Source organism: Pinus tabuliformis, chromosome 4_2, assembly GCF_031772625.1.
Source record: "Pinus tabuliformis cultivar Carrire ecotype Pingquan chromosome 4_2, CPIR1, whole genome shotgun sequence".
Lineage (NCBI taxonomy): Eukaryota > Viridiplantae > Streptophyta > Pinopsida > Pinales > Pinaceae > Pinus > Pinus tabuliformis.
Window position 1 is genome coordinate 632,454,640 of NC_142304.1, and position 24,604 is coordinate 632,479,243.

Below are 24,604 nucleotides of genomic sequence, written 5' to 3' on the forward strand. Positions count from 1 at the left end.
CATGAAAAGAAGATAATACAATCATCAGTTACATAAAAGGAGTCTTATACCTCCATTCTGTAAAATGGCTGAGAAATGGGAACTCAGATGGAGAAATGGATAGCTACACTGTGTCCATGGAATCGAGAGGGGCAGAAACCATATAAATTTCCCAATTCAGACAAAATGACCTCCCACCCTTTCCTGCAAGCTGTTCTTCGAACTGCATGCCAAAAATACTCTCCCCCATACTTTTCCATGCTCATTGGGTTTTATAATATAATGCCGCTTAAAAATCGGTGGTCGGTTTTGTTATAATAGAAGCCGTTTAGATGGAAGGTTCGGCAGGCACAATAAAACCCTAAAGATAGCTTTTTATCGTTTAAAGAGATAATAAACAAAACATAAGAAATTTGACCAAAATCCTTTTAACTAGTCATCAAATATACGCAATCGGGCTTATAAACCCATCGTGTCCACGTTATATCGCAATCGCATATCACTCTAGCAATGGCTCTATATATCGAGGGATCGCTGATATGCTGATCTCCGATACACCAATCCACCGATAGCCGACACACCAATTTGATCCTGACCATTGATCTATTTCTGATCTGACAGCTGAGATTGCACGTCACCATCGGCATATCACAGCACTATTGCCCAAGGGTCCTACCTTTGGCATCTGCCGATGCCGATATCAATAATCGCTATATCGTATTTCGTTGGTTCTAAAGTCCCGATATTGCACATAGCATACCCCTGACTCCGATAAATTGGAGATCGCTGATTGGGGTTCTCATCCGCCTACCTTAAGTCCACCCGTTTGGACCCTCCAATTGCGATTTTCCATTTTAAGGCTAAAAACCCATTTTTTAGGAAAAAGCCTCATTTTCCAAAGGAACAAGGCAATCTTCGTTTTGTGGTAACTTCATCATCCATACTCGGATTCGAGTGCCATTCACACCGTCGGAATCAGGGTGACGAGCACTTTGATCTGTTGTCAAGATACTTTCCTTTCTACCACTTTGAATTTTGAGCTTTTCCATGCCATTGTGTCTGAAGATCCACCTGGATAAATCATCCCCATTGAGGAGCTTTTGGACCACCAAAAGCTTTCATTAGTCAACTGGAAAGTGAGGGAATTGTTCGCTCACCCTTTCCTTCTCTGGCCATTTTGTCTTGTTGGGGTGCATCCCCTTGAAACGAACTCAAAGGTATTCCACATCTCCTCACCATGAATTCCTGGTTCTTTTGTTAAGGATGATGCCTTCAGGTAACTCATCGAGATATTCTGGTGCAAAATCATGAACTGTAGGAACTGTGTCGACCTCATCGGTGTCCATGATCAATGGTGGTTTATACAGCTTTAAGTTCTCCACATTCACTACTGAGTACATCTGCATATATATCGACAAATCAATATGAAAGGCATTGTTTCCAATCTTCTCCAAAATGGTGAATGGACCATACTAGATTGGTCGCAACTTCTTCCCTTCTTCCTTCATCCTATCCTTACTGATGTGGGACCACACTTTTTCACCCGCTTGGAATTGATGCTCGACTAGGTGTTTGTCATGCCGAGCCTTGTAACAGGCTTGAATTTTCTCCAACTTCTCTTATATTTCTTGGTGAATCAACTGGATTCACTGAATGAACTATTGAGCTTTGTCCCTATCATTACGTCCACTGGAGTCATCTTCCCTTCCAAAGACCATATCAAAAGGGTCCTTTGGCAGGTAACCAAAACATGTCTCAAATGGTGAACATTGTGTAGATGAGTGCACTGCTCAGTTGTAGGAATGTTGCACATATGGGAGATGCTCATCCCACAACTTAGGATGTTTCCCACAATAGCCTCGTAACAAGTGTACCACGATGCGGTTGACAACCTCTGTCTGTCTGTCAGTCTGTGGATGAAATGTTGTGCTTCTTTTCAACTTGGTGTCCATCATCTTCCACAAGCTGGTCCAAAACTCTCTGAGAAAGCGAGAGTCCCGATCTGACACAATCGATGTGGGCAATCCAAAATGGACCCAAACATGCTGAAAGAAAAGATAAGCAGTCTGATTTGTAGTGATCTTCTTTTTACAAGGCATTAGAATACACATCTTGCTAAAATGTTCAGTGATGAGACACAAATGGTCGTGACTCTTTCTAGACAAAGGAAAACCTCCTACAAAATCCATCGACACACTTTCCCATGGACGACTCGGAATATGGAGTGGTGTGTAGAGCTCAAGTTTTCTATTAGAGGGCTTTGAAATAGAACACATCAGACAACCCTTTACATAGCGAGTCACAATGTTCTTCATATGAGGCAAAAAACAAAATCTTTGTACATGAGATAAAGTCTTTTCGACACCAAAGTGTCTAGACACAAGAGAGGTGTGGGCCTCTCGGATTACATGTACTCGTTCCCTTGTGGGAATACACAATTTTCCAAGGTGATACAATAGTTTCCCCTGCAAGGGATAGTTGTCCACCTATGAACCAAGGGTTAGTTTTGCAATCTCCTTAAAGTCGTCATTGTTAGCATATTGTTTAGCATAACTCTCAAAAGACAATGAAGCATATATCAGAAGTAGAAATAGGAGGGCGAGATAGCATATCAACCACTTTATTGCTAGTGCCCTTCTTATACTTTATTAACAAATGAAACTATTGAAGAAAACCCATCCACCTAAAATGACGAGATTGCTGCAATTTGGTATATGAATGAAGGCACTGCAAGGGCTGATGATTTGTATGGATGATGGTCTCCTTGCCAATCAGGTAGTGTTTCCGCTTTTTCACACTCTGCACCAAGGCATAAAACTCCTTGTCATAGGTGGGATAGCTTATCACAGCCTAAGAAAACTTCTCAGAATGGTAACAAATCAGCTTCTTTTGCTGCATCAATAAAACTCCCATGGCATAACTATTGGCATCGGTTTCGATCTCGAATGGATGTTGGAGATCAGGTAAGGCTAAGACTGGTGCAGTGCTAATATTTTCCTTCAATGTTTTGAAGGAATTTTTCTATCTTCCTCCGCATTGGAAGACCTATTTCACACTTGTCAATGTGTGCAAAGGTGCTACAATAATAGAGAAATTAGAAATAAATCCCCTCCAATACTGGACTGCACCTAAAAAGTTGGGAACCTCAGTTACATTAGTAGGCTTAGGCCAATTTACAATTGCTTCAACTTTAGAGGGATCAATATTTAACTGACCATGACTAACAATATGACCTATGTAACCCAAAGAGGTTTTCCCGAACTCACACTTTAACAACTTTACATAGAGTTCTTCTTTTTTTAATACATCAAGCACTTTCTTCACATGACACACATGTTCATTCCAACTTTTATTGAAGACAAGTATATCATCTAAATATACAAGAACAAATTCATGAATGAAAGGCTGAAAGAGATCATTCATGACCCTCATGAAAGTGGATGGAGTCCTGCAAAGATTGAATGGCATCACCATCCATTCTAACAGCCCCTGTTTGGTCCTGAAGGTGGTTTTCCACACATCGTACTCTGTAATTTTGACCCGGTGATAACCACTAAACAAATCCAATTTGGTGAAATAAATAGCATTCTTTAATTGATCTAATAAGTCATCAATTCGTGGAAGATAGTAACGATTTTTCACCGTGATCTTGTTTAGTGTGCAGTAATCCACACACACCCTCCATGTGTCATCTTTCTTTGGCACTAAGACAATCGATGAACCACACAAAGAAGTGCTCGGCCTGATGACCCCTTGGTCCAACAATTCTTGCACCTACTTCTTGATTTCCTCCATCTCAATGTTCAACATCCTATACATGCTAATATTTGGTAAAGGAGCATCATGCTGGAAATGGATTTCATGTTGGATTTCCCTCTTCAAAGTTAATCCCTCCGGTTCCTAAAACATCTCATCATAACTAGAAATTAATTCACATAATTCCTATTTATATTCCTAATCACAACCCTGGAAAGCATCGACTAATTCTGCATCTTTTCCCCTTACAACCATCAACATGCAACCCTTACTGGAATTCACCAGCCTTCTCATTTGTCTAGTGCTTATAAGGCTAGCATTGATTTTAGTTTGATGAGCCCTTACTATATATTCTACCACATCTTTTTTGATTTGGTATTTGTTTTCATGATGGAAAAAAGACTACCTTTCTATCATATAGATACGGACTCCCCAACACCATGCCACAGATATCCAATGAAGTTCTACTTCATCCACTAGCTTAGAAGCGATGAAAAATTTTACTTTACACTACTTGGTGACATTCAGTTTTCTTTATCATGTATGCATCCAAGTGGGTAAAGTTTCGGATGTGGTTTTGTTTCTAAGCCAAGTTTCTTTACCAAGGATTCTGCAATTAATTTTGCTTGGGATCTGGTATCAAACATAGTTTCTACTTTAGTATGATTTATGAAAAATCTGATATGAAACAGTTCAATTCTGTTTTGATCATTAGGAAGGGACTCATTTATTAAACTAGTGCCTTCATGCGATTCAGAATTAACATGAGGTGTAAGAGTACCTTTTGTTCTTGCACCTGTGATTAATGCTTCATCTCCAAATCAGATCCAAGGTCTTGCTGCGCAATCACCACTGTCTTCTGCTTGGCTATTCCTCCATACTTCTTTGGTCTCTTTTATGGGTGTTGTTTCCAACAATGATCGTCATCGTGACCTTCCTTTTTGTAGTGATTTCAATATGACCTTTCTCCTTCTTTGGCTACTGCCATTTTCTTCTCCTTTCCTTTCCAATTCGCTTTAGATTTGTTATTGGGAGGTTTGAATGGTGGTTTTATGGAATGATCATCTCTTTCATTTTTCCCCTATTCTTAATATGAATTTCATTTATGCTAGTGTTGGTCACTTTAATTGTTTATTAATAAAATAGTCGAGTGCCACATAAATTATCAACCCGGGAAAGTCTGATTATTCCTGAAAGGTGACTACGTAATATATGTACTCAATCTTAATAGTATTAAAAGTTGTAGTATAAACAGTTCACTCTCTATTAAACCCCTACTTTGTGTTACAGCAGTTACAACCTGTTGCAGGAATGGAATAAGAACAGATAATTAATTAAAGAAACAAATATGCAAAAGGGAGTGATGGCTGTCCTGTAACAAAGGATCAGGACCCTATCCTTAGAGTAAGGACTTTCAGCACCTGCCCTCGTTATCCTGTTCACTAATACACTCTGTAAATCCTAATCACTGGTGAGGCACTCATATACAACATCAATTAGTTAAAAGGAAAACAGAGTCTCAACAAAAGTAAAATATCATTAGAAGCAGTACTCGTGAATAAGATATAAACAGAAATCACACACAACACACAACAGAAAGAAGATGGGTGAATCTATTGATGAAGGTGGGCCCTGTCCTTCTCACAAGATTCCCCAAGACACAGAAACTAAGATGAAATACTCATAATAGAACTTTATTCATCTCTCAATATACCATATTACAAGAAAGATTCAGTCTTATCCCTTCACTACAATTCCTGTGTTACAGCTTGTTCATCCTCTCTCCATACATCTATATCCCCTTCTAATGTAGATGTCTCCTCTTTATAGATGAGACATCTATTACAAAAGATTTTCATTATACATTATAGTTCAACCCTTTGTACCAAAAATAGGAAAATCAGTCCTCGTTAACAGAATGTTGTTACAGTCATGTGGATCATGATCATTATGACCAATGTAGTGATTGGTCAGACTCCTTTGCTATTGCAGATTTCTTACGCAAATCTCAACTGTCTCCTCGAAGTTCGTATGCTGTTCATTCTGTTTTAGATTCGAGGTTCGTGCTGTTCTTGCTGTTTCAGCTTCGCGATTTGCATTGTTTCCACTGTTTCAGCAACTGCAAAATGTGGTCCTACCAGTTAGGCAGTTTCAACAATTGTTCAACAACTTAGTCAACTTCAAGGATCAATTATAAGGATAGCATGATTACGTGTTGAATAATTAAACATATAGCAATGAGGAGAGTTACTATATACCTTTTGGAATGATTAAGTCAAAATACTAGCAAAGGATTTCAACTAAGGGTTGAAGAGGGTAATATAATGACAAAATATAAGGTCAAAAATAGACAATATGGGATCCTAACAGCTAGCTGAGTCAATAATGGTTGGTTCAAACAACAATAATGAATGCCTAATGTAACTATGTAATGATCCAATGTACTTAGTTACTAGTTCAGGTGTATCAACTGCAATACCCAAATTCAGTGCTTGCTTTCTAAACTCTTCTGTAAAACTCTGAACATCATAACGTTTGCCTTGCCTTACATACTGCCAATTCATTAATTTGTTTTTCTTGTAACCCAAGGGATAAAATTGTTCCTTTAACACAAAAATAAAATCAGGCCATGAGGAAAAGAGGTTACCCATATTCTTACTGCTCTGCAATTTCCTCTCCCACCAAACGAGAGTGGTGTTGCTCAGTCGTAGAGAGGCCAGTTGAATCTTTGCCTCATCCTCCAGGATCTATTGAATCCTACAGTAGACATCAATCTGCCTAATCCAATTATTAAGCTTCTCTGCATTACTTTCACCATCAAACATGGGAAGATCAAATTTAACATCTAATTTATAGAAAGGTTTCTTAAATGCATCCCCTGAATTTATACGATTATGGTTGTGATAGGAAGAAGAACTTTCACTCATGGAAGGAGAAGGAGGGGGTTCTTCTCCACCATTTCCATGTGCTTAACCTTTTTCTTCTGGGTTTTTCTCTTATGCTTTCGCCAGCCTTAAAACTAACATACCGACATTCTTTGCCACTGAATAGAAGTTTTGGTGGAAATTGCAATCCTCTTCAAGATAACCTTCATCTTCTGCCATGTTTCCCCTTCGATGTGCATGCCCTACTTCGGGATTGAAAGGCTCTAATTCCCCTTCACCTCTTTGGGGCTTGTTTCTTATTAGCATACAAACATGCAATTCACATCTAAAAAGACCTGCTCTGATACCACTTGATCCAGTGATATTTTTCTTATAGATGTATCAAAAGAATCACATGTAGAAATTGCAGCTTAACATAGAAATTTAATGTGCACACAAGAAAGAAGAAGAAACACATAAACGCATGATAAGAAGACAACAAGACTTGAAAACAGAGTTCTTCCAACTCAGACTATGTCTCTAGGCCCTGCTTGATCAATGGGGAGGCCTTCATTCATTAAATGGCATGAAAAGAAGATAATACGGTCATTAGTTACCTAAAAGGAGTCTTATACCTCCATTCTGGAAAATGGCTGAGAAATGGAGAACTCAGATGGAGAAATGGATAGCACCACTGCGTTCGTGGTGTTGAGAAGGGCAGAAACCATATAAAATTTGCCCAATTCAAACAAAATGACCTCTTTCACTTTCCTGCAAGTTCTACCTCAAAATGCGTGCCAAAAATCCTCTCCCTGTACTTTTCCATGCCCATCAAGTTTTATAATGCAATTCCGCTTAAAAATCAGAGGTCGGTTTCATTAGAATAGTAGTTGTTCAGATGGAAGGTTCGGCGGGCACAATAAAACCTCAAAGATAGATTTTTATCGTTTAAAGAGATAATACACAAAACATAAGAAAATCCAACCAAGAGCCTCTTAACCGAACTTTAAATATATGCAATCAGGCTTATAAACCCATCGGGTCCATGCTATATCGCAATCACATATCGCTCTGTCAGTGGCTCTGTATATTGGGAGATTGCTGATCGTTGATCACCGATACGCCAAATGATCCTAACCGTTGATCTGTTTCCGATCCAACAGCTAATATTGCACGTTGGCATTAGCATATTGCATTGCTACGGCCCATGGGTCCTACCTTTAGCATCTGCCGACACTGATCGCCGATTGCGATCGCCGATGCCAATATCTGCAATCGCTATATCACATGTCGGTGGTTCTAAAGTCCTGATATCGCACATAGCATGCCCTCGACTCTGATTAATCAGAGATCACTGATCGGGGTTCCCATCCGCCTGCCTTAAGTCTGCCCCTTTGGACCCTCCGATTGCGATTTTCCCTTTTAAGGATAAAATCCCATTTTTTAAGGAAAAAACCTCATTTTCCAAAGGAACAAGGCAATCTTCTTTTCATGGTAACTTCATCATGTGGGCTTGGATTGGAGTTTCATTCACACTGTTTGAATTAGGGTGACGAGAGCTTCAATCTGATGTCAAGATACTTGCTTTTCTAACACTTTCAATTTTGAGCTTTTCCATGGCATTGTGTCTGAATATCCCCCTGGATCAATGTAGAACACCTGGAAGTGTTCTAATCCTTCCATCTTGCAACTTCAACTTTACTTTTCCTTGACCAACAATTCTAGCCTTCTTGTCATCCCCCAGGAAGACATCAACACCATCATATTTCTCATACTCGCAGAACCACTCTCTATGGGGAGTGAAGTGAAAGGATACACCCTAGTCAATCAACCATGCCTCATGATCTTCATGTGTACATGAAGAAGCCAGGTACACATCCCCACCTTCATTTCACTTGGTTTTCACCTCTATAGAAGGAGCATCATTAGATCCCTTTCCTTTGTCAAGAGTTTTAGACTGACAATCCCTTTTGCAATGCCCTTCCCTTCCACATTTCTAGCACACCACCTTTACAGGTTTTCCTGGAGATTTAGATCTCCCTCTAGATTTAAATATCCCACTCGATGACTTATTTTTGTTTTTGTCCTAGGATCGTCCTCGTACAGACAAGGCATCACTATTCTAGCACTCCATATTTTTCCATCTCATCTCCTCCATCAGTAAGGATAATACTATTTCATCAAATTGAAAGGCAGTTGCATTGCTACCTATTGCAATAACCAGACTATCCCACGAATCTAGTAGAGAACACAAAGAAACTGATGCACTTATCTTCGTCTAAGATTTTAATATCAACAAATAATAACTGACTTACCACAGTATTAAATGTGTTCAGATTTTCTGTCACTGAGTATCCATCTTTCATCCTTAGGTTATATAGCTTTTTCGTTAGGAATAGTTTATTCACCAGAGAATTAGATTGGTACAAAGTCCGTAACTTTTCCCACAAAGCCTTCATTGTAGCTTCCCCTAATACATTCATCAATACTGAATCTAAGATACACAATCGTATTGTGCTCTTAGCCTTCCGATCCAACTTCTTCAATTCTTCATCGGACACTCCCTTTGGTTTAGTACCTATATCAACCACGACCCACTGATCCTTATCCACCAACAGATCCTCCATCTTGAGTTTCCATAACTCAAAACTCTGACCATTAAATTTCTTGATCTCTATCTTTCCACAGCTCGCCATCTTCTTTCACCACCAGAATCGATCTCGCAAATCTCCCACTGAACAAGGTATACCACAAGCTTGAGTGAAACCCCTGAGCAACAAAGGCGTCCCCTTGAAGCCAAAACAGCTCTGATACCAAATGTAGGTTTTAACCCCATACAGAAATTACTTGCATACGAATTCTAAAACATAGAAAATAAACAATGCAAGAGCATAACAAATAAAACATATATACATAAAGATTTTCCCTTGGATCCCAAAACCGGGACTACCAGCTTCATTTTTCATTATTTTCCTTTCAATGTTACAATACATATTTATACATGCCGAGGCATCCAATACCACGGATTGAAAAACCATCGCGTCCAAAACCATGGACTGAAAACCATCGTGTCCAAAACCATGTGCTAAAATCATGCACAAAACCATAGGTAGGTCCACCCAACCTAATGTACAGTGCAAAAATAAAATTTTCTGGGGCACTACCCCCGACCCCATAGAGGGGGGCTACCCACGCCCCTCAAACCCCCTATGACCCCCCTGCTACGCAATCAGCGCAACGAAGGGGGGGCGCTCTGCCCCCCCTATAACCCCTCGGTTAACTACGTGGGCTAGTCGTGGAAAGAATATAACACAACCCAACATTTTTGGGTAGTTTCCATCCTTGAGAGCTGGTTGCCACAAGCCCCACTACGGAAATCATTTGAGGATTTATCATCTTGTTGGTGATTGAGGGATCAGCGTAGGGTGGTTTTGATGCCTCTTCGATAGAGGACATCCCCCAAAAAGAGTTAGTGGGGAGCTTGGTCGCGTATACGCCTCCAATCGTCACGAGTCTACTATTGTTTGAACTTTTGAGTTCGTAAAAAGAGGAGGATATCATCGTACCAGGGGTCATCCATCGATACCAAAAATATATGTTCATCAAGAAGAGCTTCACTAATGGAAGAGCCTCGAGTCTCTGTTGGGAGGTCTGTGATGAACTAAGAAAGGATGAGTGTGTTTTGTCTTTTAATAGGGTTAAATTGTGGATCAAATTCTTGTAGAATAAAAATCCAAGAAGCATACTTGTTGTTCATCATATGGCAAGTTAGCAGATACGTCATGGATTTAATGGCTGCTATTATTGTAGTGGTTCAAAGGATGATATAATGTCGAAGCTTTTGTACATAATGTATGAGGGCTAAGGTCTCTTTTTCTTCTAGCTCATATTTCAATGCAGGTTCAGATAATTTCTTGCTAACGTAATAAATTACATGCTCCTTGTGGTCTGGTCCATCTTGGACTAACACCTCGACAATGGCTACCTCTAGTGAAAATAGGTATATAGTATAGTCTTTGTTGTGGTCATGGGATCTAATCAAAGGAGCTTGAATAAATGCATATTTTAAAGTGTCAAATGTTTTTTGAGCTTGATCATCCCAATGAAAGGGTATATCTCGACAAGGGAGATGCAGGAAACCTTGCGTGCCAATAGCATAAATGGCGACAAAGAATCTTAAGAAAATGGACTTACCCTGCAGGATTTGTAATTATTTTAATTTTTTTGGGTAGGTACCTCTTTAATGGCTTGGACTTTGAAATGGTCGACTTTAATACCTTGCTGGGAAAATATGAAACCCAGTACTTTGTCAGTGTTGACACTAAAAACACACTTGAGAGGGTTCAAGTGTAGGTTATATTGTAGACATCTCTAAAAAAACTGACGGAACTCCTCAAAATTGGTGGCACATGTTTTGGAACCTACAGTTAGGTCATCCACGTATATGAGTGTGAGATGAGCTAGATCATGGAAGATGTACTTCATGCCCTGCTGGAAGGTGGTGCCAACATTTCGAATACCAAAAGGCATAACTTGGTATGGAAACATACCCCAAAGGGTTGCGAATGTGTTTTTGTGCTCATCCATATAGTGAATCTAAATTTGGCTGCACCCAGAGAACCCATCCATGAAGGATAAGGCCTCATGATTGGCGCAAGTATTGATGACTTGGTCGATGAACGGATTTTGGTAATTATATTTAAGGCATGATTTGTTCAAATCCCTAAAATCAGTATGAATGCGGATGGTGCCCTCTTTTTTCAAAGCCTAACTTTATGGATTTTATCAATTTCCTGTTTGATTGAGGTTGTCTTATAAGGATGTAATTGACGTTATTTCTATGAGATGGGGTGGGCATCAGGACACATGTTAATGTCATGTTCGACTATGGTGGGATGGATGCCTAGCATCTCTAAGTAATCCCATGCAAAAATATCCATGTATTCTTGGAACAACGATGTATATGAAGTTATTTCTTCTGGAGAGCATGTTGCCCCCAAGGAGATCTCTTCGACTCTTCTAGGTTTGTTTGAAATATTCGCCTTGATGGTGGGTGAAATGGTGAACATGTTCACTTCCTCAAATGCATCAGGTCTTGGGATTGGCTTTTTGAACCAATCGACCTTTCCTGGTGGGAGGAAGTTTTTTGATTCAATGGCGTAGATATTGTGACTTTGTGCATTTCTTGGTAGAAAAAATTAACGATAGTGCATGGCGTCCCAAGGATATTCATCTTTCATCATTGCTTCTAGAATATCTTCATCTAAGTCAAAAATATTATATAGTGTTGACTTGGGTTGCGAGAGTTCTTGAAGTTGGGGTTTAGACCTGGTTCTGCTAGTCCACAAGCAAGAATATTATTCATTGGTTGATGTTGTAGAACCAAGAGAGGTTGGTAAAGTGAATATGGGATGGTTCTGCACTGTGGGTGGTGTAACCACTGTTAAATTATATTTTTCAGTCTCGACACCAAAAGATGATGTGAGATGACACGAATCATCAACATAGTTACTGATCAAACATGAAAATTACCTGGTACCCGTTCTTTTGAGATAGCAAAAACTCACTCGCTTTTGAAAAATGGTGATTCAGAGTACACGTTTTTTTAAATGTTGATGATTTTCATGTTGGTAATAAAACATAAAAATAAAAATAGAAAAACATGAAAAAAATCAAATACAAATATATATATATATATATATATATATATATATATATATATATATATATATATATATATATATATATATATATATATATATATATATATATATATATATATATATATATATATATATATATATATATATATATATATATATAAGAAAAGGGAAAAACAAAAAGACCTATAAAAATGTCAACAAAAAAAAAAAACAAAAATTAACTTTCAAAAATAAAAAATTTCAATAAAAAATTAACGAAGAAAAAAAAAATATCGAAAAATAAATTAAAAAATAAATAAATAAATAAATAAAATATCTAAAACCATATTTTAAGTTACAAAAATAAATAAATAAAACCTCATATTTTTTTTAAAATAATAACTAAATAAAAATTAGAAAAAAAAAAAGTTAAGGAAAAATATTAAAAAAAAATCAATTAAAATTATATTTTAAAAAATATTTATATTAAATCAAATCATATATATATATATATATATATATATATAGATATATATTAAAAAAAAAAAAAATTATAAAATTTAAGTTAAAAAAAAATAAAAATAAAAAATAAGAACAAAATTAAATTATAAGAATTAAATTAATAAAATAAAATAAATAAACATTAAAATTTTTTTAAAAAAAATCGCACCCCACCGCCAGCGCTTGGCCCCACACCGCCTCGCTCTCCCTCCCGCCCCACCCCACCATAACTGTTACAGGGAAAAGTGTCTATTTAGAACTGCTCTATCCCACTAAGCTGTGACAGTTGCCTTAAAAACAAACAGAGAAAAGCTACTTTTGTTTTTCCTTTATGAATTATAGATAGAGAGGAACAGAAGGACCAACCCCTGTCTTCCGCTAATCTCTTGATTCGATCCATCTCTTCTTTGATAGTCCTCAGCTACCAGCTCCCTTGCACGCCCAGCTTCACCAAGTACCTGTAAGATCACAGAAGCATAGAACTATACAAAGACATGGATCTATAATCATAAACAATCTAGGGTCAGATGTAAATTGACCATACAAATGTAACAATCATCAATGACACAAAAGCATGGAGGAAAACTCAAATAGCTTTTATTGATAAACAAGAAAAGAGCCAAGAGGAGTTACAACCGGTTGTTCTGACCCAGCATCAACCTCCCATCAAAGAAGCCCCTCTTCACCTCAAACAAAGCTTAGATCACCCAACAATCTGATGTTTGTCTCAGAAAACCAACAACAATTCCTTACAATATGCAAAATTCCAGCCTCTAGATCTCTGGGATGAGGGATCCATATATAGATATCTGCAAGGGGGATGAGTCGGCTTGTGATTTGACTAGAGTCTTCTCTCTGATAGTTCTTGCTTCCACTTGGAGACTGAGGGCCTCTTACTCATCCTTGGTCGAATTCAGTGAGGCAAGTTTCACAGGAGAAGATTTTGGAAGCTCCCATTGCCTCTCCACCTCGCGTAATGACACTGCCATTTGTCATTTCCCACCCATCGCACCCCACAGAAGGGACTTTTGAAATGCAACGCACCCTCACAGTGTATTTGGGTGAGATACAATGCACCTAGCCAGTGGAGCAGCTGCAATGATCCTGTTTTGACCAATTCTGAGAAGTTTCTCATGGAGAACTTCTGGGAGAAGCTGTAATCTATTAACCTTGTTCCTTTAGGGGTTAGAACAACACTTTTAGGGACTTAGGAGCCCTTGGTTTATGGACATTTCATGCTTGGGGTTGTATGGCCAAAAAATGTCTATAACAGTTGCCCCCTAAAGTATGAGGTCGTTAATCTTTTAGTGTCAGGTGAAATGCTTTATTATGAGGATCCGAAGTTCTTTCAATGCTGGGAGGAGACCTGTAATAAGATACAATACAATACATTATCTTCATACTATTTTCATGATCTAGCTGAGGCGGGCATTCCCATGCTCAGCTTTATAAATTCATTTTCATGTACATAGGACAGACAATCGTCTGAGTGTAGACTGATGATTCTGATAGAGCCATCATCCTTTTGAGTGGACGATTATCTGTGCAGCAATGATGTACATTTAATGTCTTTATTTCCCTGAACATATATCACAGCCCGGATGGATGAAACTAGATCTGGGGTCTTCAATCTCGTTCGATCTTTACTCGAAGTACAATTCGATCCATGTGAGAAATGTTCTGAAGTCGAACATGGAAAGACATCGCTTGATTACCAGTCAATGATGTAAACTGTTAACAAGCGCGAGAGGAATCACCGATAATGATAATGACCCTCAAGGTACTGCAGTACAATTCATGTGGTGTGAATAAAGGACTTGGTGTCTAACACCACGCAAAATATTTCGGTCGAAGGCCATTGATGTAAACCTGTCGCCGGAAGTGAGAAACTTGCCATTGAGGCATGCAAGCTTCAAAGTACTAAATGGGGTGTTCCTAGATCAACTTCTTGGATAATGAGCTAATGTCGACAAGAAGTGATCTGTCACAGGAGGGCCTTAATGAATCCCACATCAATGACACGGAATGGAGCAAATGATTTTAATGGAGGTGAAAACGATCTGGTGATATAAGGTTCAGGGTGGCGGTCATGAAAGAATGGAGTATAATGTATGGTAGTGGGTGGGACACAAGTGAATTCTCTGAATGACTTCTCTTGAACATATCGGCGACACTGATGTGATGGATTGGTAGCATTAACCCCAAATTTGGATGGTATGGCGTGACCATGGTGATGTGACTGGTGAATGAAACAACCCAACCCGACTCGGACACGGAGTGGAAGTGTCATGTTCAAGAGCGACTTGCTACCAAAAAAGTTTCTTGGAGTTTTCTTCCCAATTTTCCCCAGTCATTACTGACCAGTACCTCTTTATTTTTTTCAAGCTTGAGGAGGATAACATATGCTTGTTCTATAATTTGCCCTTCGGGCAAACCCATCGCTATGTTTTAACGAGCCTAGCGATAGTGAAACTCGTTCTCATCTATAGACAAGTTTGTCGCTATTAATCTTTTTAACGAGTTTAACGACAAAGATAACTCGGTCCTTTTCAATTTTAGAGAGTCTGAAAAGGAACGTAAAGGTAACTCCAAAATTCCTTTTTTGTCATCTAATCCCTTAAGTCCGAAAAAGCATAAAACAATACAGAAGGGATGAATTTTCGATACTTTTAACGAGCCGAAAAAAACAAGTGCTCGATCTTTTTGTGTAATAATCCCTCAGGTCCAAAAAGATTAAAATCTAGAGGAGGGATAGCACTTCCTGTCCCTTTAACGAGCTGGAGAGGCCAATAGCTCGACAATCTTTTCATATTTTACGAGTCAGTTGAAAAGAGCTTAAAGGAGACTCGTCTTTTGAGGAACGAGTGATAAAACGGGTAGCAGCTGATTCCAGGTAAGGTTTGGAATTTTCCAATCACGGCAGTGTCACAAGGATGGCTAGTGAAATCACTCTTCGCAGCTGTTCCTCAAAATGGGTAAACAATCAAATGGAGGTGAATGATCGGCCAATGAAAAAGTGGAGGTGATGGTGCAAACACGACCAAGGCTTTAACGGCTGAAGTACTACATTCACGATGGTTATTTACCGGGGAATAGTTCGTTTTTTAACGAGCTTAAACGCGGGGGGAAACATTTGCTCATGTCTTATGTTTATTTTTTAACGAGCTTGATCTATGTGCTAAAACTGATTGATTAATCCAGTCGTGTGATAAGAATGTCTCATATAAAACGACAACTTTTAGAGTTTTGCCCCACATCTTTTCTTTATGCAAGTTAGGAAACGACCAATCCAAAAAAGAGATAAATGATCGCTCTTTGCTTGCACTCCAAAGGGTTTGCATGCCCCCAGGTATAAAATAGAGTTTCAAGGTTACCCCTTCTTTAGTCCATTAAAACATTTGTTTTACTGAGAGAGGCCTACCTCTTACAGGTTACCCAAAGATCGTTCTGTTCACAGCGCAAACAAAACACTTCTTCGGCGATGTCTACCAAAATAGACAAAGGTGGGTGAAGGAGGCTACTCCACTCACATAACTTTGACAAGAGAATCTTGTTCTAGAATAACCCCCTCTTCCAATCACGGATGGAGGTACAGACTAGTCATATTCTCTCGCGGAAACCTACCCTATACCCGAAGTTTTCCTACCGAAGCAGACCAGGGTGCATGCCCCCTGGGTTTCAGTCATGTCCCCCGAATCACTCGCGCTCATCGGGTGGATGGACTGGGGATTGAGACATTTCTTGTGTGAAAAGACCATTTAGGGATGGTATATCACTATTTGTTATGCGTGATCCGAGAAATGAAAGCTGGTCTATGAGCTTGACCACTCTTCCTTCGTGCAGAAAACACATCACTCTAAAGAGTGAGGAGACAATTGCTCCCATGCAATAAGTATAGTCTTGTCCAAGGAGTAGATTGTAATCTAGGGGTCCTTGAACTACCATTACATTCATGTGAACGGTGTTCCCTGTCAATGTTATGGGTACATTGGGAAGGATCCCTAACGGTCGATTGGTTCCTTTATCAAAGCCTGTTAGATTTCTCATCTCAGGAAAAAGCGATGGCGAACCAAGCGCTTTCCAAGCAGTTGAGGAAAGGATACTCACAGAAGCTCCCTCATCTATGATGGTACCAGCCATAACCATTCTATATATTTGAACAATAATTCGGAATGGTACACTAGCTGGTAAATGGGGTCTGCCTAGTTGGTTCCAGTCGAAGGAGACAACTAGGTTGCTTGGAGGTGGGACCGAATAGACGGCCGGGTACGACTCTGACGAACTTCCTTCCTGTGTTAAAGGAACGGGTAAATTGCCCCCATGTTCATTGGAGTCTGTGCTTATGAAAAGAATTTGGACGGTGTCATCCTTGTTCTCTTCAGTGACTGTATCATCTAAAGATGGAACCTCTCAAGGCAAGACCGGGTCAACTGCCGCCTCGACCTTTTGACTTTCATCTGGTATGGATTCAGATGGTTTATCTTCAATGATAGTTGCTTCAGCCGACCACCTGAGCAGGCCAGCCAGGTTTTCAACTGGTGACGGACTCGGCAAGAGTTTTTTATATCCAGGAGGAAGTCGTAATAGTGAAACCGGACTATCGTCCAAAACTCTTTTAGCCTCGTCTAATAAGGGACAACGGTGGATGGCGTGATCGTCTTCGCACAGTTTACAAGGAAATCTATATTTTCCTTTTTGTCCTGGGGCTTCACTTTCATTAGTTGACGGTGCGTTTCCAACATGATCATCAGAGGTTGATGACACCGGGTTGTGCAAACGAGGAGACCAGTCCCTTAAGATCCGAGGGATGCAAGGACAATCTCTGTGATAGTGGTCTCCTTTGCAGATGACACATGGCGATTTAGGCCTGGTTGGTGCAGTGTGTGGATTTTTGCTAGACGACACTCGTTTGCCCCCATTCGCTTTTGGCTCCTTCTTCTTCTTCTCTTTCTTCTTCTTTTCCTTCTTCTCCTTAGGTACTTGACTTTTGGATTTACCAGCCCCATCAAGCGAAGAGGAAGGAGGAGAGGAAGAATTAGAGGAAGTAGAAGGTTGGTGGGTAACTCTGGACTCGTCTAATTACTGATTCGATTGTTCAAGAATTGTGGTGTTCTAAATGACAGAGGTTGAGAAGAGCCATACAGGCAAACCAATTGTCAGTCCTGGAAGCGACAATGTGGCCATATGGGGTGCATCAACATCTCCCCAAGAGGAGAAGGGACTAGGATTTCCTCCAAGGGGAACTCCTTGGTTGGTGGAATCCATTTTCTCAACCCAAGATCAACGTAGGAAAGGGTAATGAATATTCCGTTTAAAATAGATTTTAGACACTTTGACACAACTTGTTTTTTCAATTTTTAAGAGTCGAGAAAAAACAAAAGATGACTCCAGTCTCCTTCGATTTTTAATGAGCCTGAAGTGACAAGTGCTCAGATGGACCTTTTCCGTTAAGGAGTCTGAAAAGGAACGAAAGGGACTGCTCTGGAAATCTAGGTAGAGGGATTACCAAACCAATCGCTAAACTGCAGAATACTTTTTACGGTACGGCAGTCAATCTTCCCGAATGCTGTGTTCAGTGCATTGCGATCGATAGGGTGGCAGACACGGCTTCCTATGGATAAAGGATTAAGCCTATTGGGGTCTCCCAAAATATACTCAACGGTACATGGGAGCACAAGTCCGTACTGACACTTATCGTCTCAAAGTGGAGGAATCACCCAACCATCAATGAGAACAACAGTTACCAGGCTTTATGACGCCAGAATACATCTCTAGCCTAGACTTCTAAATGTTGTGCGTTAAGTTCCAAAGCGTTGTTAGATTCATTGAATTTATTTTAAGTTGATCTTGCTTATGAAGTTTTCCTTTCGGGTTCACCACGAGATGTAGATGTAATTCCTAAAATGCAATCGAAGATGATAAACAAACTTTTTATCTCTTTTATGCAATGAAAATCCTAGCTACTAGGGAAAAGAAAGACAAAATCTTTTCACAGAGAGCAAAGAGCACACTCTAAATGCACTTTCCTAAATCAAGCCAATCAGACTGTCTATATACAAATGCACATGCATGTATTTTTTTTCCACTTTCTTTATATGAATTCTAAAAAGAAAGTTGATGCAAAAATTTGAATTTCTTTTCAAGCGACAAATATCAACAAGTTTCTTTTCGAAATAAAAAAAAAATGGAGATGATCACAACACTTTACGATTTTGAACTGAATACTTGTTTTCGACACTAGAAAGTTACAAATTCATACCAAAAGCAATAGTAATAGGATAATCGACCATCAACAGCAATCAAACTCTTTCCTAAGATCGAAATCAACACTTGCGACAGATTCAAATCAAAGGACGATAGTACAATTACGTTACTTTTGCAAAGGAGAACTGTAAACGACTCAACAAACACACAAAACATCTACAGTTCTTTTCTACAAAGGAGGCGGAATAACAGTAAGGAAAACGGGTTTCAAACAGACATATACTGATCACAGGCAGCAAAATTCAGGAATAGAACTGGAAAGAATGAATCATAGAAGCCACAACTGCACTGAGCTAGTCTGATCAGCGCACCTGTAACACAAAGAATCTGAAATGCAGCGCAGGTTGTCCACTCGGGAAGTGCGCTGAAATTCAGAATCTCTAAACAGCACCTGCGTTGGGCCAGAAACGAGGCTCTGTTCGGGTTCCAGGTCACAATTTGCACTTCAGTTCTTGGGTTTTCGCCGAGTAAAAAGCAATCAGTAATGAAACAATTAGGGGTAGATCTAAGGAGGATCTAAGAGCTATCACAAGGGCAATCAGATAGTTTGTGAATCAGTTGTTTAAATCATAAACAGATCCAGTAGATAGACTGAAGTAGCAGTTGTCTACTTTGCATTTGTTATGGCAAATGCAGTTCGAATGCTACTCATAAGTTTATGAAACAAACAACAAAGAATGATAAACAAACAAACTAATTAGCTCCCCAGTGGAGTGACCATTTTGTTACATAGAAAACTGTCTATTTAGAACTGCTCTATCCCACTAAGGTGTGATAGTTGCCTTAGAAACAAATAGAGAAAAGCTACTTTTGTTTTTTCTTTATGAATTATAGATAGAGAGGAACAGAAATACCAACCTCTATCTTGTGCTAATCTCTTGATTCGATCCCTCTCTTCTTTGATAGTCATCAGCTACCTGCTCCCTTACATGCCCAGCTTCACCAAGTACCTGTAAGATCACAGAAGCATAGCACTATACAAAGACATGGATCTATAATCATAAACAATCTAGGGTCAGATGTAAATTGACCATACAAATGTAACAAGCATCAATGACACAAAAGCATGGAGGAAAACTCAAATAGATTTTATTGATAAAAAAGAAAAGAGTCAAGAGGAGTTACAACCGGTTGTTCTGACCCAGCATCAACCTCCCAGCAAAGAAGCCCCTCTTCACCTCAAACAAAGCTTAGATCACCCAAAAATCTGATGTTTGTCTCAGAAAACCAACAACAATTCCTTACAATATGCAAAATTCCAGCCTCTCGATCTCTGGGATGAAGGATCCATATATAGATATCTGCAAGGGGGATGAGTCAGCTTGTGCTTTGACTAGTTTCTTCTCAAGGAATTTAGACTTCTGTGATCCATAACGTTTGTTTAGAAAAATCTTTGGCGAAATCACATAATTGATCATTTGTCGACGCGTTTCGAACCAACTAGTGTGGTTCATCGTCAGGACAAGTTGAAGATACAGATCCAGTATAGCGAGTTAAATAGTCCAAGCAGAGACTCCAACGGCTAAAAAGACTAACGGCTATTTTTCAACTTAAGGACCCAGTCAAACCCCTTTAACTAAATTAATATTAATATTCTTTATAATTATTATTATACTACTAGAGCTAAGTAAACTGGGTAAAAATTAACTAGATCAGAGATTATTAATCTATTTATATATTTAATATATAATTATATATAATATTTTTTCAATATCTAATATAATACTATATTTAATATTTAGTTTTTAAATTATTAGAAAACTATAATTTTTACTAAAAATTGAATTAGATCAATGGTTAGTTATCAAACTAAATCATTTATTTATTTAAAATATTATATATATATATAAATATATATATATATATAAGTATATATATAAATTAATATATTACCATACCTAACATTCTAATAATATTATATTTAATGTTTATATATATATATATATATATATATATGTGTGTGTGTTTTTTTTTTTTTTTTTTTTTTTTAATTATATATATATATATATATATATATAAATATATCAATTTAAAATTCTTTAATAACTAATCATTCTAATAAAATTTTTATTTAAAGTATAGATATTAAAATATTATATCAATTTCTATTTATATAATTAAAAAAAAATTTAAAATTTTTATCCTACACTATCTCTTAAGGTTAGTTCAATTAACTAGAACTAACAAAAAATCAAAATTAATCAAATGAATAAATGAAAAGTAATATTGATTAGTTAAGAAAAATGCATATTTTAATTATACATGTATTTATAGCATAAGGATGTTAAAAATATAAGGTTAATAAAAAGTAAATAATTACCGTACAATCTAAGGATAGTTCAATCATATATTATGTTAAATATTCCCAGGTTGCCAAATTTAATAATCTTCAAATATAAAGGGAAAAAGAGGGGACTAAATCAAGATCATAAGGGCGATAATTAAAAGGAGAACAAATCAAATCAAGAGAAAAGCAAGCAAATAAACCACAAACACAGAGGAAACAAATCTTAAGGAAAGGAAACAAGAAACACAGAGACCATACCAAGCAAGGACCGTGGAGGCTAGGAAGATAGGGCTGGGACCCAGCAGCTGCTGATCTTCCAGCCATCATCCCTATTAAGATTATTCGGCCTTTTTTCGATTTCCAGGGCCTCCCTAAACTTGCGATGGTGAAACTGAGCAACTCTAGCAATGACTTGAGCCTCTTCGATACATACATGATGCATCGTCTTCTCGGCATGCTCTGCCAAGGCTGAGGATTTGGTCCTACCATGCCTCAGGTCGGCAGAATGCTCGCTAATCCTTTGATTGATAGAGCGTCCTGTCTCACCAATATATGGAATCCCACAAGAACAAGGGATGACATAGATGCCCTTCATGTCTTTAGGGTCAATAGGATCTTTTACAGACCTGAGGGAGCTACGGATAGTATTAAGAGGTCTAAAGGTTGCGGGCACATCAAATTTTTTCAGAATCCTCGCAATCCTATCCGTGGTCCCTTGGATATAAGGAAGGTTAACTCCCATGACACAATCATTAGGATCCCTACGGATTGACGGCTCCTTTTTAGCCTTGAGGAAGGCCTTTTGACCCAGGTGCCGATCATTAGTTTCTTCTCTCTGATAGTTCTTGCTTCCACTTGGAGACTGAGGGCCTCTTACTCATCCTTGGTCGAATTCAGTGAGGCAAGTGTCACAGGAGAAGATTCTGGAAGCTCCCATTGCCTCTCCACCTCGCGGAATGACACTGCCATTTGTCATTTCTCGCCCATCGCACCCCACAGAAGGGACTTTTGAAATGCAACGCACCCTCATAGTGTATTTGGGTGAGATGCAACACACCTAGCGAGTGGAGCAGCTGCAATGATCCTGTTTTGACCAATTCTGAGCAGTTTCTCATGGAGAACTTCTGGGAGAAGCTGTAATGTGTTGACCTTGTTCCTTTAGGGGTTAGAACAACACTTTTAGGGACTTAGGAGCCCTTGGCTTATGGACATTTCATGCTTGGGGTTATATGGCCCAAAAATGTCTATAACAATAACCCACCCCCACATCCCTTCCCTCCACTACCCACCCCACCTGTAAATCTCCCGAGTCATCATCGCAAAGTTGGCGAGTCGGGCACATTGGGCGAGCGCGTTTAACCGACGAGGTGGCACGACTTGGCGGGTGCACGATGGGCGAGACAAATTGGTTGCACAGAACCGACGAGTTGAGGGGTGCATCGGAAAAATGAGTTGGACCAACTGAACGAGCCAAGGAGCATTGCTGATCTAGATTTAAACAAAAATGAAACAAACTACAGAGATAACCATAAAGACAGATATGCAGCGGAAATAATACTTCATTTCATTACTGTAAAATACTGAAATATGCTTACAAACAGAAATGGAAATAAACCAGCTAGGGCGATGTTAGCTTATCTATGAGAAGAGCTGTGGCGGCTATATGACCTTGAACTATGTTACAATGAGGCTCGAAGGCCTATTTATTGTTGAGAAGCAATGGAAAACCTTTCACATCCCAAAACCTAACCATAGGAGATGAAAAGCCAAATTGTGGGCCCCGTTTGGGTAAATTGGTACATCAATTTCTCGGGGTCATAACTTTGACATATGATCTCTGTTTGACACATACAATAGCTCGTTAGGAAGTTCTATCCGAGCACTACCACTTTGGGGAGGGCAACATCGGTCCCCCAGATTTCCCAAAAAACGTCATTTAGGGCCTCAAAATGGCTCCAGAAGTTTATGACTCGAAAAACTACTAAAAATAGTAAATTGTGCTACAATTTAGGAAACTGAAAAAACTGAAAGAGACAATTGTGTGGGTCCAAATGGGATAGGTGGGTGGCCACCAACATCCACCTGGATCATTCCTCCCCCCTTAGGAAGCAATGGTCGCGATTCCGTTGAGTTTCCCCGTGAGATGAAGAAGCTTCCGCTGAGTTGGGTCTCTGGTGAGCTGTTCTGCAATCTGTGATGTGTCCAGTAATGGTGGGAAGCATGGTCGACGACAGTCCACATTGAACAATCCGTGTAAGTGAAGGAATGGAGGAATGTTTTGCCTCAAAGCATTATTTCTCGTAGCGTTGGTACTGGCGTAAGGACCATGTCGGAGTGGTCTGAGTTTCTGATGAGTTCTGGTAAGGCGTTCTCTCTGCATGTGTAACCAAACTTTGTCACCCACCTAAAACTTGTGTGGTACCCTTGTTGGTGAGGATAAGTTGTTCCTATGTTCTGTCATGACCGTATCCCTTTACTGTTGCTGCTGCGTGGAGGAACCCTTTGCGGGGGTCATGGATGTAGCAACGATCTTCCCCTTACTTTGGGAGCGAACCAGACAGAAAATGAATTTCCTAGTCTGGGAGATGAGCTTGTTGCCTTTCTTGGCAGTGCTTAAAGAGGTGGCAGTATGTGGGGCTCCCTCCGGTATCCTGTATAATGAATCACGCAAATAAATAATGACAACACGAGGCCTTGACTTATACACAGCATGTCGCCTCCACAAGTATGGCTAGCCTAATAGTACATCACAAACATCCAGAAGTGTAACATCACACAATACCTCATCTGTGAAGGGCTTGATGCTGTAGGGAAGGCGACACTGCTGGCGAACTTTGAGATCTCATCCTTCATGAAGCCACCCAATACTGTATGGCTGTAGGTGTGGTGTAGTCGATAGGCCCAACAGCTTCATGACCTCTACTAAAATGAGGTTCTTTTGGCTGCCACTATCGACAATGAATTGTAGCGGTGAACCCTTCACCCACATCTGTGAGTGGAAAAGACATTCCCCCTCCTTTGGCTCTTTGATCTCATTTTTCTAGATCTTGGTAGTGGCAACAGTGGCATTGGGATCTGCATCAATGATCTGCTTCCCTTTGTCATTCCCCTTGTCGGGTTTTGGCTCAGGGTCAGAACATGCATCTTATTCAGAAGCCTTCAACTCGACCACCAACGATTGCTTGGTCTGACACTCACTTGTGTTATGGGTGGGACTCTTGTGGAACTCACACCACTTTCCTGTGTCCTTCTTCGACTTCGTGATGTTGTTCTTTTCTTGCAACTTCGATGGGTTGTCTTGGGTCACCCCA